This window comes from Erythrolamprus reginae, chromosome 3 (genome assembly GCF_031021105.1).
Source record: "Erythrolamprus reginae isolate rEryReg1 chromosome 3, rEryReg1.hap1, whole genome shotgun sequence".
NCBI lineage: Eukaryota > Metazoa > Chordata > Lepidosauria > Squamata > Dipsadidae > Erythrolamprus > Erythrolamprus reginae.
The window spans coordinates 174,050,044-174,062,151 of record NC_091952.1 but is presented as its reverse complement, the minus strand read 5'-3'; the positions used below and the strand labels follow the sequence as shown (position 1 = coordinate 174,062,151).

At 41.1% G+C, this 12,108-nt stretch overlaps 1 protein-coding gene across 8 annotated transcripts in view; it reads right to left on the bottom strand.

Moving 5' to 3' along the window:
- The window catches only part of FARS2 (phenylalanyl-tRNA synthetase 2, mitochondrial), a 288,657-nt gene that overhangs the window by 235,025 nt on the left and 41,524 nt on the right, over window positions 1-12,108 (bottom strand). For 2 of the 8 annotated variants that reach the window (XM_070747197.1, XM_070747190.1), the window contains exon 2: window positions 2,315-2,462. The exons of the other annotated variants lie outside the window; for them this stretch is intronic. The gene's annotated coding sequence lies outside the window, so the exon portion shown is untranslated. The remainder of the gene's footprint in view (window positions 1-2,314; window positions 2,463-12,108) is intronic. 8 annotated transcript variants of the gene reach the window in all.

Sequence of the window (12,108 nt, the reverse complement as noted above, 5' to 3'; positions counted from 1 at the left end):
CGTTTGGCGGGTCCCAGGGAAAGAGCCTTCTCTGTGGCGGCCCCGACTCTCTGGAACCAGCTCCCCCCGGAGATTAGAACTGCCCCCACCTTCCTTGCCTTCCGTAAACTCCTTAAAACCCACCTTTGCCACCAGGCATGGGGGAATTGAGATATCTCCCCCGGGGCCTGTACAATTTATGTATAGTATGTTTGTATGTATGTCTGATTAATAATGGGGTTTTTAAAATGTTTTTAAATTATTAGATTTGTTATTAATTGTTCTATTGCTGTTGTGAGCCGCCCCTAGTCTACGGAGAGGGGCGGCATACAAATCAAATCAATCAATCAATCAATCAATCAATCAATAAGATGGCGTTGGACCTGATCGGACAAGAGGCATCATGACACAAAATGAGACCAGTGGAGGAACCCGAAGGAGCCAGCAAACCAAGTACTGCTAGTTAATTGGTATAAAGCTAGTTGCCCCCTACACATATGGTGCACCAAGGATAAACGTGCAAGAACTGAACAGAATGAACTACCAATCTAAGCTGTTGGGACTGAATTGTGACCAGTATGTGTAGATTTCCATAACATTGTATGCTACAAGCCAAATAGGACTAGATCTCTCCACATTTTTCAGTCTGACTGGGGTTGGCTTTGATACCTTGTGTTTTTGGAGAGGTATGCTTCCTTCTTTTATGGGGGTTAAATTCACCCCTGAAGCAGAAGTGAAATTCAGCAGGTTCTGACAGATTCTGGAGAACCAGTAGCAGAACTTTTGAGTAGTTTTTCAGACTTTTCAAATATTTGTCACCTTCATGTGAGCAAGATCAGCCTAAGAAATATAGTTAACAAAATCAAGATTGGGGTGGATTTTACATTCTGCCATTAACTTGTCCACGGAGAGGGGCGGCATACAAATCCAATAAATAAATAAATAAAATAAATAAACTTATTTGCTTATTAGATCTAACTATGCACTTTTTAATTTCTGCGCTTAGAAAATGAGATGCTAGTTTAACATTCTTTTGCTGGACTGGTAAAAAGAATGATGGGGAAACAACATGCAGATAAGCAATCTCGCATTAATCTTGAGAATGCTTTTACCTAATATTTTACAAAAATATAATTACTGAATAATTATTTGCATGATTTTCTAATCTAGAAGTAGGCAAGCTTTTTTGCTAATGGGCCCATTTAGTATGTAGAGAGTATGCCACAAAAATTGAAAATCATTAGAGGATTTGCCTGCTCATAAAATGTTTGTCCTCAAGCATCTCACTGCAAAATAGTGAAATTGCTCCTTAACACTCCCACAGTAATGTTTCTACCACTTTTTTTTCTTTTGGGAACACTTCCAAATAAAGCTCTGCATACCACCAACCTACCAATTTTATATTCTAAAATGCTTATCAAGCCAGTGAGAAGTCCAAAAGCATTAAATATACAGTGGAACCCCGACATAAGAGCTGCTCTACTTAAGAGCAACTCGAGATAAGAGCTGGGAGGGGAGAGATATTTTTGTTCTACTTACAAGCCCAAATTCGAGATACAAGCGCCAAGGAGCTGTCTCCTGAAGCCAAACGCTAACTTCCGCGTTCGGCTTCAGGAGACAGCTGCGAAGCGGCGCGCGTGTTTTAAAAGGTTGCAGCCGGCCTGGGTGGCTCGGGGGGGTGCTTGCAGCTTTCTTTCTTGCTCTTTTTCTTTCTCTCTTTTACCTTCCCTTCCTCTATTTCTTCTTTTCTTTCTCCTTCCCACCTTCTTCCCTCCCTCCCTCCTTTCACTCATTCCTCTCTTACTCTCCCCTTTCATAAGTTTCCTTGCTTCCTTCCTCTGTTCCTGTCCCTTCCCCCTTTCTTTCTTTCTTTCTTTCTTGCTCTTTTTCTTTCTCTCTTTTACCTTCCCTTCCTCTATTTCTTCTTTTCTTTCTCCTTCCCACCTTCTTCCCTCCCTCCCTCCCTTCACTCATTCCTCTCTTACTCTCCCCTTTCATAAGTTTCCTTGCTTCCTTCCTCTGTTCCTGTCCCTTCCCTCTTTCCTTCCTTCCTTCCCACCCTCCGTCCATTCATTCACCCATTCCTCTCTTGATCGCTTAAAGCCGGTCCCTGGTGCAAAAAGGGTTGGGGACCTCTGTCCTACAGGATTGGGTGGCAGAGAAGTTGAACATATGTAAATTTAAAAGTTTAAGAAAGTTTACAAGTTAAGTGAAAGAAACTTCATTATTCATTTATATGTATATGTACATTTCTTCATTAAAAACATGTCTTTCTGCATAATTTAGACTAACTTTGTGAGTTTTTTGAGGGCTGGAACCAATTAAAATTATTTACATTAATTCCTATGGGGAAAAGTCGTTCGAGATAAGAGCTGCTCGACTTAAGAGCCCAGGTCCGGAACGAATTAAACTCGTATCTCGAGGTACCACTGTATATGCAATTGCTTGAAGTTTCACTTTCCTTGTGTTCGTTGTATATGCATCTATGGGTAAAGAATTATAAAAAGGTAAAAATCAGATGGGACAGGGACCCCCAGAAATACCAAGAAATTATCCATGAACGCTAGGCATTTAGTACTTTAATGGTGATAAATGATATTTACAGTGCTTTCAAAGGAAATGCTAATCTGGCCTACCACTATTAGGGCAAACTGATCAACTTCTACTAGACAAGACTTATGGGAAGAAATTGAATTATTGAAATGCCACAATAAATCTACACATAAGACAATAAATAAATACATTTTACTGCCAAAGGCCATGCCAAGAAATACCTGCTCTTTAATTCTCAGAGCTGCAAAATAATAACGCTAAAGAACAGAGTGGGATCCGCAAAATAGACAAATTAATAGAAAATGAAGAAGCTAAAGTGCTCTAAGTCTTTAGAATTCAATCAGATAAGCATTGTCACACAACACCTGGAACTTAACTACTGATATGAAAGACAAGAGTCTGGGTAGTGGTTGTAACAGTATTTGCGGACAGCGGAATAGATAGCTGTTGTGGGTGCACCTAGGTACACCCACCTTACACCAATCCCCCGAGAGATGCACTGGCTCCCTATTGGTCTCCAGCACAATTCAAGGTGTTGGTCATTACCTTTAAAACCTTTATCTTTTTACCACATAGCTCCCAGCGACCAGTGAGATCCCACAGAGTTAGTCTTCTCCAGGTCCCATCAGCTAAACAGTTTTGGCTCGCGGGCCCGCGGGGGAGGGCCTCCTCTGTAGCTGCCCCAGATCTCTGGAACCAGTTATCTCCGGAGGTCAGGACTGCCTCCACCTTATTGGCTTTCCAAAAAGCAGTTAAGACCTGGCTTTTCCAGCAGGCCTGGAGCCATTGAGCTCATGGTTGTAATCGGCGAGATCCAGCCATAGAATGATATGTATGGGTTTTAATTGTTTTACTGCTCAAGATGTTTTTTTAATATTTTATTCTGTTGTTAACCTGCCTAGAGTCCTTTGGGAGTTGGGTGCCATATAAATTTTATAAGTCTGCGGAGAGGGGTGGCATACAAATCTAATAAATTATTATTATTATTATTATTATTATTATTATTATTATTGTTGTTGTTGTTATTGTTGTTGTTAATTGTTGTGGTTAGCTCTGGCCCAGCTCCTGCCCCAAGGAATGTGCAGGTGAATGTGGGGGAAACATCCACATGCCACAGGCCTGTTTTGCTCCCGATGGAATCTGCCGACGAAGCCTCCTCTGACCAAGGAAGTGTGAGTGACAGGGAAGAGGGGAGTTTGGCAGACAGCCCAGGAGGAGATCAATCATCTGTATCATCCCTGGATTCTGAACAAGAATTAATGACACATCCATGCATGTGTAGAGTGATGCATAGGAGACAACAACTGAAGGATTATTACAAGAGAAAATGAGGCCACCTGTGGTTGGGTGGGGCTGCTGTAATTAGTGCTACAGATAAAAGTGCAGCCTGGTGTTTTAGCCTCATGGCAGTTTATATGATTCATTGTTTCATCAATCATGGTTTTTGCTGTTCAGGATTGTGTGTGTGAACTCTCTGGGCTTTAGAATTGGACTCAATTTTCCAGTTATTGGGTGAGCAATTGGATTGCATTTAACCTGTGCCTTGTGTGTACCAGAAAATCCCTTTGACATTTAAAAAGGGAGCTGTTTCTGTTTTTCTGTTTATAAAAACTTTTGGGTTTTCCTTTTATCATGTGGTGTGTGTCTTCCTGGACTAATTACCCTGTAATTACGGGCGGTTGAAACATGCCAGCAGAACAATTAATAATAATAATAATAATAATAATAATAATAATAATAATAATAATAATAATAAATTTAAAAAATCTGACTAAAGGATCTGACCTCCCTTATATTACTTGGAGGAACCTGAATACCGTAGATTGAGAGTTAGAGTGCCTAAAATGTAAAACCAATATGCTGACGTGGAGATTCTTTACAGATAACAACACAGAGATCCCAGCTATCAGCTAATATGTTGGCTACTACCAGAAATGTTGATAATGCTTTATTTTGGGCCAAAGACAAAGCCAAGAAGGTAGCTTCATTTTGGCACTACCGAGTACCGAGATACGTCTATAAGTACATCATACTTTCCAAGATTCTCGGGGCAACAAGTGTAACAAGTACCCTATACAAGACCGGGTAACCTAAAATATTATGATATTATGATAGGAAAACCATAAATTTGACTACAAACATCTCCCTTGGGATTCACTGATCTCTTTGCTCCTCCTGATATTCTGTCATTAATTTTTAGAACATAAAATTTTTAAAATTGCTTTGTAGCACGAGCATGCTCTAAAATACAATGTGGTTGCAGCACCATCATTATTTTCAAGAACATTGTTATGGGCCCCAAGACAAATTCTTTAAACAAATAGTTGTGCTTTGAAACCCATCAATAAAAAAGGAAAAGACTAGTCCAATAGATGCCACCCCAAATGCTAAAGAAAGCACCAGAAAATGTTCTCCGAGACTGGCAAACTCAAGAAAGCAAGAACAACCTGGATTTCTGGAAATATCTTTATTGCTTGTGGGGTTTGGAAAGTCTGCCAACATAATTGCCAGGTCAACCATAATTATCTACCATAATTGTGATGGCATTACTCAGAGCTTCTTTTGCACATTTATCCCTTTGCCTGGATTCAAGAATCTTTACTGTAATAATTGGGATTCTTTCTCGGTGTTGCCAGAATCTTTTAAATAGTCTATCACAGTGATGGTGAACCTATGGCAAGGGTGCCACGGGAGGTACGTGGAGCTATATCTGCTGGCACATGAGCCATTGCCCTAGCTCAGCTCCAATGTGCATGTGTGTGCCAGCCAGCTGGTTTTTGGCTTGTACAGAGGCTCTGGGAGGGCATTTTTAGCTTCCAGAGAGCCTCCAGGGGGATAGGGGAGGTGTTTTTACCCTTCCCCGGGTCCAGGGAAGACTTTGGAGCCTGGAGAGAGTGAAACACAAGCCTATTGGGTCCATCAGAAGTTGGAAAACAAGTCATTTCTGGTCTCCAGAGGGCCTCCGAGGGGTGGGGGGGAAGCTGTTTTCACTCTCCCCAGACATTGAATTATGGATGTGGGAACTCTCACATGCACCATAGCACACGCTCACACTCTTTAGGCACCCGAGGAAAAAAAGATTTGCCATCACTGTTCTATCTCATGTATTCCGTTTCGTATCCACATTGTTTTTCATCATCAATTGGTCTCCTGTGAAACAAGTTTTTAAATAAGGGGCTTTTAGATATTTTTTAAATATATTAGATTTGTTATTGTACATTGTTTTTATTATTGCTGTGAGCTGTCCCAAGTCTACGGAGAGGGGTGGCATACAAATCTAATAAATAAATAATAAATAAGCTTCACAGCAGAAAACTATGGATTTTTTTTAAAAAAAAACATAGCACTTTAGAGCAAAGACCTCAATGTATAAGATTCTTTAAAAATTCTTAAAATAAGGAGTCAACCTATTCTCCAAAGCAACTTAGGGTAGAACAAGAAGCAATGGGTGGAAACTAAACAAGGAGAGAAGTAACTTAGAACTAAGGAGACATTTCCTGACAGTCAGAACAGTTAACCAGTGGAACAACTTGCCTCCAGAAGTTGTGAATGTCCCAACACTGGAAGTTTTTAAGCAGATGTTGGATAACCATCTGTCTGAAGTAGTGTAGGGTTTCCTGCCTAAGCAGGGGGTTGGACTAGAAGACCTGCAAGGTCCCTTCCAACTCTGTTTTTGTTGTTTTTGTTGTTGTTATTAACTAAAATAAAAGATCTGTCAAGTTGTTTGTTCACCGAGCACTGAAAAGTCCAATATATAGAATTCCTGCAACCGAAGGAAAATGAAGAGAAACTGCTCATTTTAGTGGGTTTTAAGATTGGCACGGGTGGTCCTCCACTCCCACAGAAAGGCTAACCTTTGGAAAATATTTTGTTATGATAACTGACAACTGTTGAAGAGTCTGGGATTGGAATTCAAGAAACTGGAATTTACTTAGAATATTTCAGATGCTTGGCAAAAGGGAAGGACTGCAGTAGCCCTTTATGTAAACTTACCTGGGAATAAGCCCCAATGAATGCAGTAGCATTTCTGAGAAGGCATGCATAAGTTTGGTATTAATTATATGCAATGTGTTGTTAATCATATTACTTGATTATCAAAGCTGGCTTTCCGTTTGTCTTAAACACTAAACATAAGGCTGCTTTTCCTATTTTTAGTTTCAAAACAAGCACGCAGAAAGCATATAAACAACTGTTCTCCATAACTTGCAAGCAGCACCCCAATTTAGAAATTTAATTCTATACAAACTAAACACCACCTACTGGATGTGCCAACAACTTGTCACACAAAACACTAAGTGGAAAGTAAACCCTGAATCACACTGAAATGAATGTTCTCCCCCAGCATCATTTGAGGGTGTCAGGCAGACAGTGCATGTGAAAAAAGGAGAAGAGAGGGAACATAGCATTATAAGCAAATTTGTTCCTGTAGTGCCTTTCCCAAAAGCAAATATATTTCTCTACAGGAATAGCTCATGACATTGTACAAGCTGGAAATTTCCACAGCAATTCAGAATCATTAGGCTTTTCCATTATAGTTTCACAATCAGAATGCATTCCACAGCTCCAAATGAACTGCAATAACAGTCAACTTAGTACAGTGATACCTTGTCTTAAGAACTTAATTGGTTCCGGGACGAGGTTCGTAAGGTGAAAAGTTCGTAAGACGAAACAATGCTTCCCATAGGAATCAATGGAAAAGCAATTAATAATGCGTGCAAGCCCAAAACTCACCCCTTTTGCCAGCCGAAGCGCCCGTTTTTGCGCTGCTGGGATTCCCCTGAAGCTCCCCTCCATGGGAAACTCCACCTCTGGACTTCTGTGTTTTTGCAATGCTGCGATTTTGCTGATGCTCCCCTCGCTGGGAAACCCCACCTCTGGACTTATGTTGCCAGCGAAGCACCCGTTTTTGTGCTCGATCCACAGCTCACATTAGAGAACCATCTTTCAGCTGTGGCGAGGGGGGCGTTTGCCCAGGTTCGCCTGGTGCACCAGTTGCGGCCCTATCTGGACCGGGACTCATTGCTCACAGTCACTCATGCCCTCATCACCTCGAGGTTCGACTACTGTAATGCTCTCTACATGGGCCTACCTTTGAAAAGTGTTTTGAAACTTCAGATCGTGCAGAATGCAGCTGCGAGAGCAGTCATGGGCTTACCTAGGTATGCCCATGTTTCACCAACACTCCGCAGTCTGCATTGGCTGCCGATCAATTTCCGGTCACAATTCAAAGTGTTGGTTATGACCTTTAAAGCCCTTCATGGCACTGGACCAGAATATCTCCGAAACTGCCTTCTGCCGCACGAATCCCAGCGACCGATTAGGTCCCACAGAGTGGGCCTTCTCCGGTCCCATCAACTAAACAATGTCGGTTGGCGGGCCCCAGGGGAAGAGCCTTCTCTGTGGCAGCCCGACTCTCTGGAACCAACTCCCCCCAGAGATTAGAACTGCCCCTACTCTCCCTGCCTTTCGTAAACTCCTTAAAACCCACCTTTGTTGTCAGGCATGGGGGAACTGAATCACCTGCCCCGGGCATGTACAATTTATGCATGGTATGTTTGTGTGTATGTTTGCTTAGTAAATGGGGTTTTTTAAATATTTTAAATTATATTTAGATTTGTCATGAATTGTTGTATCCTGCTGTGAGCCGCCCTGAGTCTGCGGAGAGGGGCGGCATACAAATCTAAATAATAAATAATAAATAATAAACTCTGTTTCCTGCCTAAAAACACGTTTCTCCATTTTTCTAGGGATATTCTATATGTATATTAACAGAAAAATCCCTTTGTATTCTTCCCTCTCAAAGAATGTATTAATAATAGAAATAGCAATAGCGTTGGTAGTGCAGTGGTTAGAGTGCAGTACTGCAAGCTACTTCTGCTGATCACCAGCTGCCAGCCGTTTGACAGATTGAATCTCAGTAGGCTCAAGGTTGATACTTCATTAGTGCTTTTACAGCCCTCTCTAAGTGGTTTACGGGATCAGCATATTGCCCCCAACAATCTGGGTCCTCATTTTATCCACCTCGGAAAGATGGAAGGCTGAGTCAACCTTGAGCTGGTGGTGAGATTTGAACTGCTGAACTACAGCTAGCAGTTAGTGAAGTAGCCTGTAGTGCTGCACTCCAACCACTGCACTACCAATGCTATTTCTATTTCTATTATTAATAAATTCTTTGAGAGGGAAGAATACAAAGGGATTTTTCTATATACAATTGACATGAGCCCACAGAGCTCCTAAATAAGGCCATTAGTTTTAAAGAACAAACATGGCCATTAGAACCTATATGTTGCCGCCAGACTAACATAGCACAACATTGGAAAAAATAAGACATTCCGACAAATCTAACCATCATTAGCAAAATTATGGAATGTGCCGAACTAACAAAATTAACAATGGAAATTCAAAACAAAAATGATTCAGAGTTCTACAAGGCCTGGGAGAAATGGTTCAGATGGCTATCCAATTCTAAAGACGATAAAATGAAAAATAATTAATATGAATGAAAATAAAGATATGCATAATAAAAAATCGGACCAAAATCAATACAACCCCTGTCTGAGTTCAATCCACTTGATAATTACTAGAAACTTACGAATATTACAACCTATGATTATGTTTCACTAACAAAAACAACAAACATAATCAAACTAAGCCGTCACAATCCAAATGCCTGCTAGCTTGCAGGTACTACTCCTCCCCCCTCTCTCTCCCTCTTCTCTCTTCCTTCTTCTTTTCTTTCTTCCTTCTTTCCTTTTCTACCCCTTTTCTTTTCACGTTATTGTTGGACTATCAAATATTACAGCTATAAGATTATCCAAATAAGAATACTGAATACAAAATATTTACATATGGACAAATACTTGGAATGTGTATACAATAATATATATAAGCTGTGATATAATAATACTGTTTACCCCATCCCCCTCCCACTTCTCTTTTTTGTACTCCCATCCCCCCTTTCTCCTGTTTTATTTCTTTTTGTATAAACTAATAAAGTATATTTTTTTTAAAAAGAACCTATATGTTGTATCAGTCATCAGGCATAATTAAAGGAGTACAAGCCAATATCTACAATACAATACATGTACTGTAGTGCTTAAAGCAACTTACATGATATACTGCACGGATGAATAGGTAGTCTTTGATTTAGGACCATAATGGAGCCTGCAGGGCCATTAATCAAGAAACCAATAAAATCATCTCACCTAAACCCCACCCCTCCTCTCCCCAAAGTTTGTTAAGTAGAGTACAGGATGCCATTCAGATTGGAAGACCTTGTGCAGTTGAATTCACATTCGGGAAGAACACCAGGCTGCTGTGCCTCTCTGAAGGCTTCATGGCTCTGTCCCAGAAGCAGATGACATTTCAAAGCAGCCACAATTCATTGCAGCCAATCCCAAATTGGTGCCCACTTCTGGCATGGAGCCATATGGCCCCCACTGTGTAAGAAGGATGCACAGTGCAGCAACTGCTTCCAGAAGGAGATCTACAGTTAAAAATAAGTGATGGGGAGTGAAGAATAGAGGGTAGAACTCAGAGAGATTAGAAGCAGGCCCAAGGCTTTCCCACCCAATGGGGGTGGGAAAGCAGGCCCAAGGCCTGCAGGGACCCAGTGGGGCAGGACGGGAGATAATAGGCAAGGGACATTGCAGTGTCCCTGCAGTCACTCATAAGGATAGTCAGAAATTACCAGGTGTCCAGATTTTGTTGACGTGACCACAGGCATTACAGTTGCTGTAACTTCAGATCGTGCAGAATGCAGCTGCGAGAGCAATCATGGGCTTTCCCAAATATGCCCATGTTACACCAACACTCCGCAGTCTGCATTGGTTGCCGATCAGTTTCTGGTCACAATTCAAAGTGTTGGTTATGCCCTATAAAGCCCTTCATGGCACCGGACCAGATTATCTCAGGGACCGCCTTCTGCTGCACGAATCCCAGCGACCAGTAAGGTCCCACAGAGTGTGTCTTCTCCGGGTCCCGTCAACTAAACAATGTCACTTGGTGGGACCCAGGGGAAGAGCCTTCTCTGTGGTGGCCTCAGCCCTCTGGAACCAACTCCCCCCAGAGATCAGAATTGCCCCCACCCTCCTTGCCTTTCGTAAACTGCTTAAAACCCACCTCTGCCGCCAGGCATGGGGGAATTGAGATACTCTTTCCCCTAGGCCTCTACAATTTTATGCATGGTATATCTGTATGTATGTTTGGTTTTTATAATAATGGGTTTTTAACTGTTTTTAGTATTGGATTATTATTATATGCTGTTTTATTACTGTTGTTAGCCGCCCCGAGTCTGCAGAGAGGGGTGGCATATAAATCCAATAAATAAATAAACTTCCAAGCAGCGGTGGGCTACAAGCCGGAACGCTAAATTGCGCTCACCACGGTGCTTCGTAAGTTCTTGCGGGACCAGCACAATTTTGCTGCTGCACCTGTGAAGGTAGCAAAATCGCACATGGAGCTGCAGGTAAAACCTCACTGAAACACGGGCGCAATTTTGCTACCTCTACAGGTGCAGCAGAAAAATCGTGCTGGTCCTGCAAGAAGTTACGAGCCGCCGCGGCGATCACAATTTAGCATTCTGGTTCGTAGCCCATCGCTGCTTCCAAACCAGGTCTTAAGTAGCTTTTCAGTTGTGTGCCACAACTTTAGAAGAGTTGCTAAGCATTTGGACGTAAGTCGAGGACTATCTTTATGTATGTCCTGAGGCTCCTGAATCAATAGCTCATAGTAAGGGAACCAAATATTTGGTCTGGAACCAAAGCAATAGGCAAATATTCTTAATACATAAATAAATAAAACTACAATCACTTGGCCACTAGAATTTGATACCTTACAAGATAATCTATTTTCCATTAAACATGATTATTCCTTTGCATATATAACTTAAGCTCTGCTAACAATGAAGGGAAAACAAAGGGGAAAATTCAGTCCCCCCTTCCAGAGGCATAATGGTTAACAAAGGTAAATTTAAGAATCAAATCGTTTATGGGAGAAATGTCTTATTTTGCGTAACAAAATAATTCCTATCCAAAAGCTTATGCAGTTTCTTGAAAAAAACATAGTGAGATAAATATTGAAAGCCACAAACACAAGCACATAGGCACAAATGTAAATGCACACAAGCACAAATGTAAATATAATAGACATAGTCTAACAATATTAAAGTGCTATATGTACAGTATGTCCAAGTGATGAAAGCAAATCTGCCATATTACCAGTAAGATACAGGGCACTTTAACAGTTGTATTTCCATTACTCTTTAACAAGACCTTCATTACATGTCATCAGTGACCTTGAGAAATGGACAAGAACTGTTTGACAGCTGCAAAGGTCAGACACTAAGAAATGTATTATATTTTCAGAAGAAATAAATAAATGAATATTGTTTTCTGAAGGTTATAAAGAGATTTACCTGAGAGATAATATTGAGCAGCTCAAGGTGAGCTATTAGTTAACACCGTGGATTGCTTCATTCATGAACAGGTATTTTTAATAGTGGTTATAAAATTATCAGAAAGTAATCTATCTCCTTTTTAATCTGCTCTACTATAGGGGGGGGGGATATACCATTAT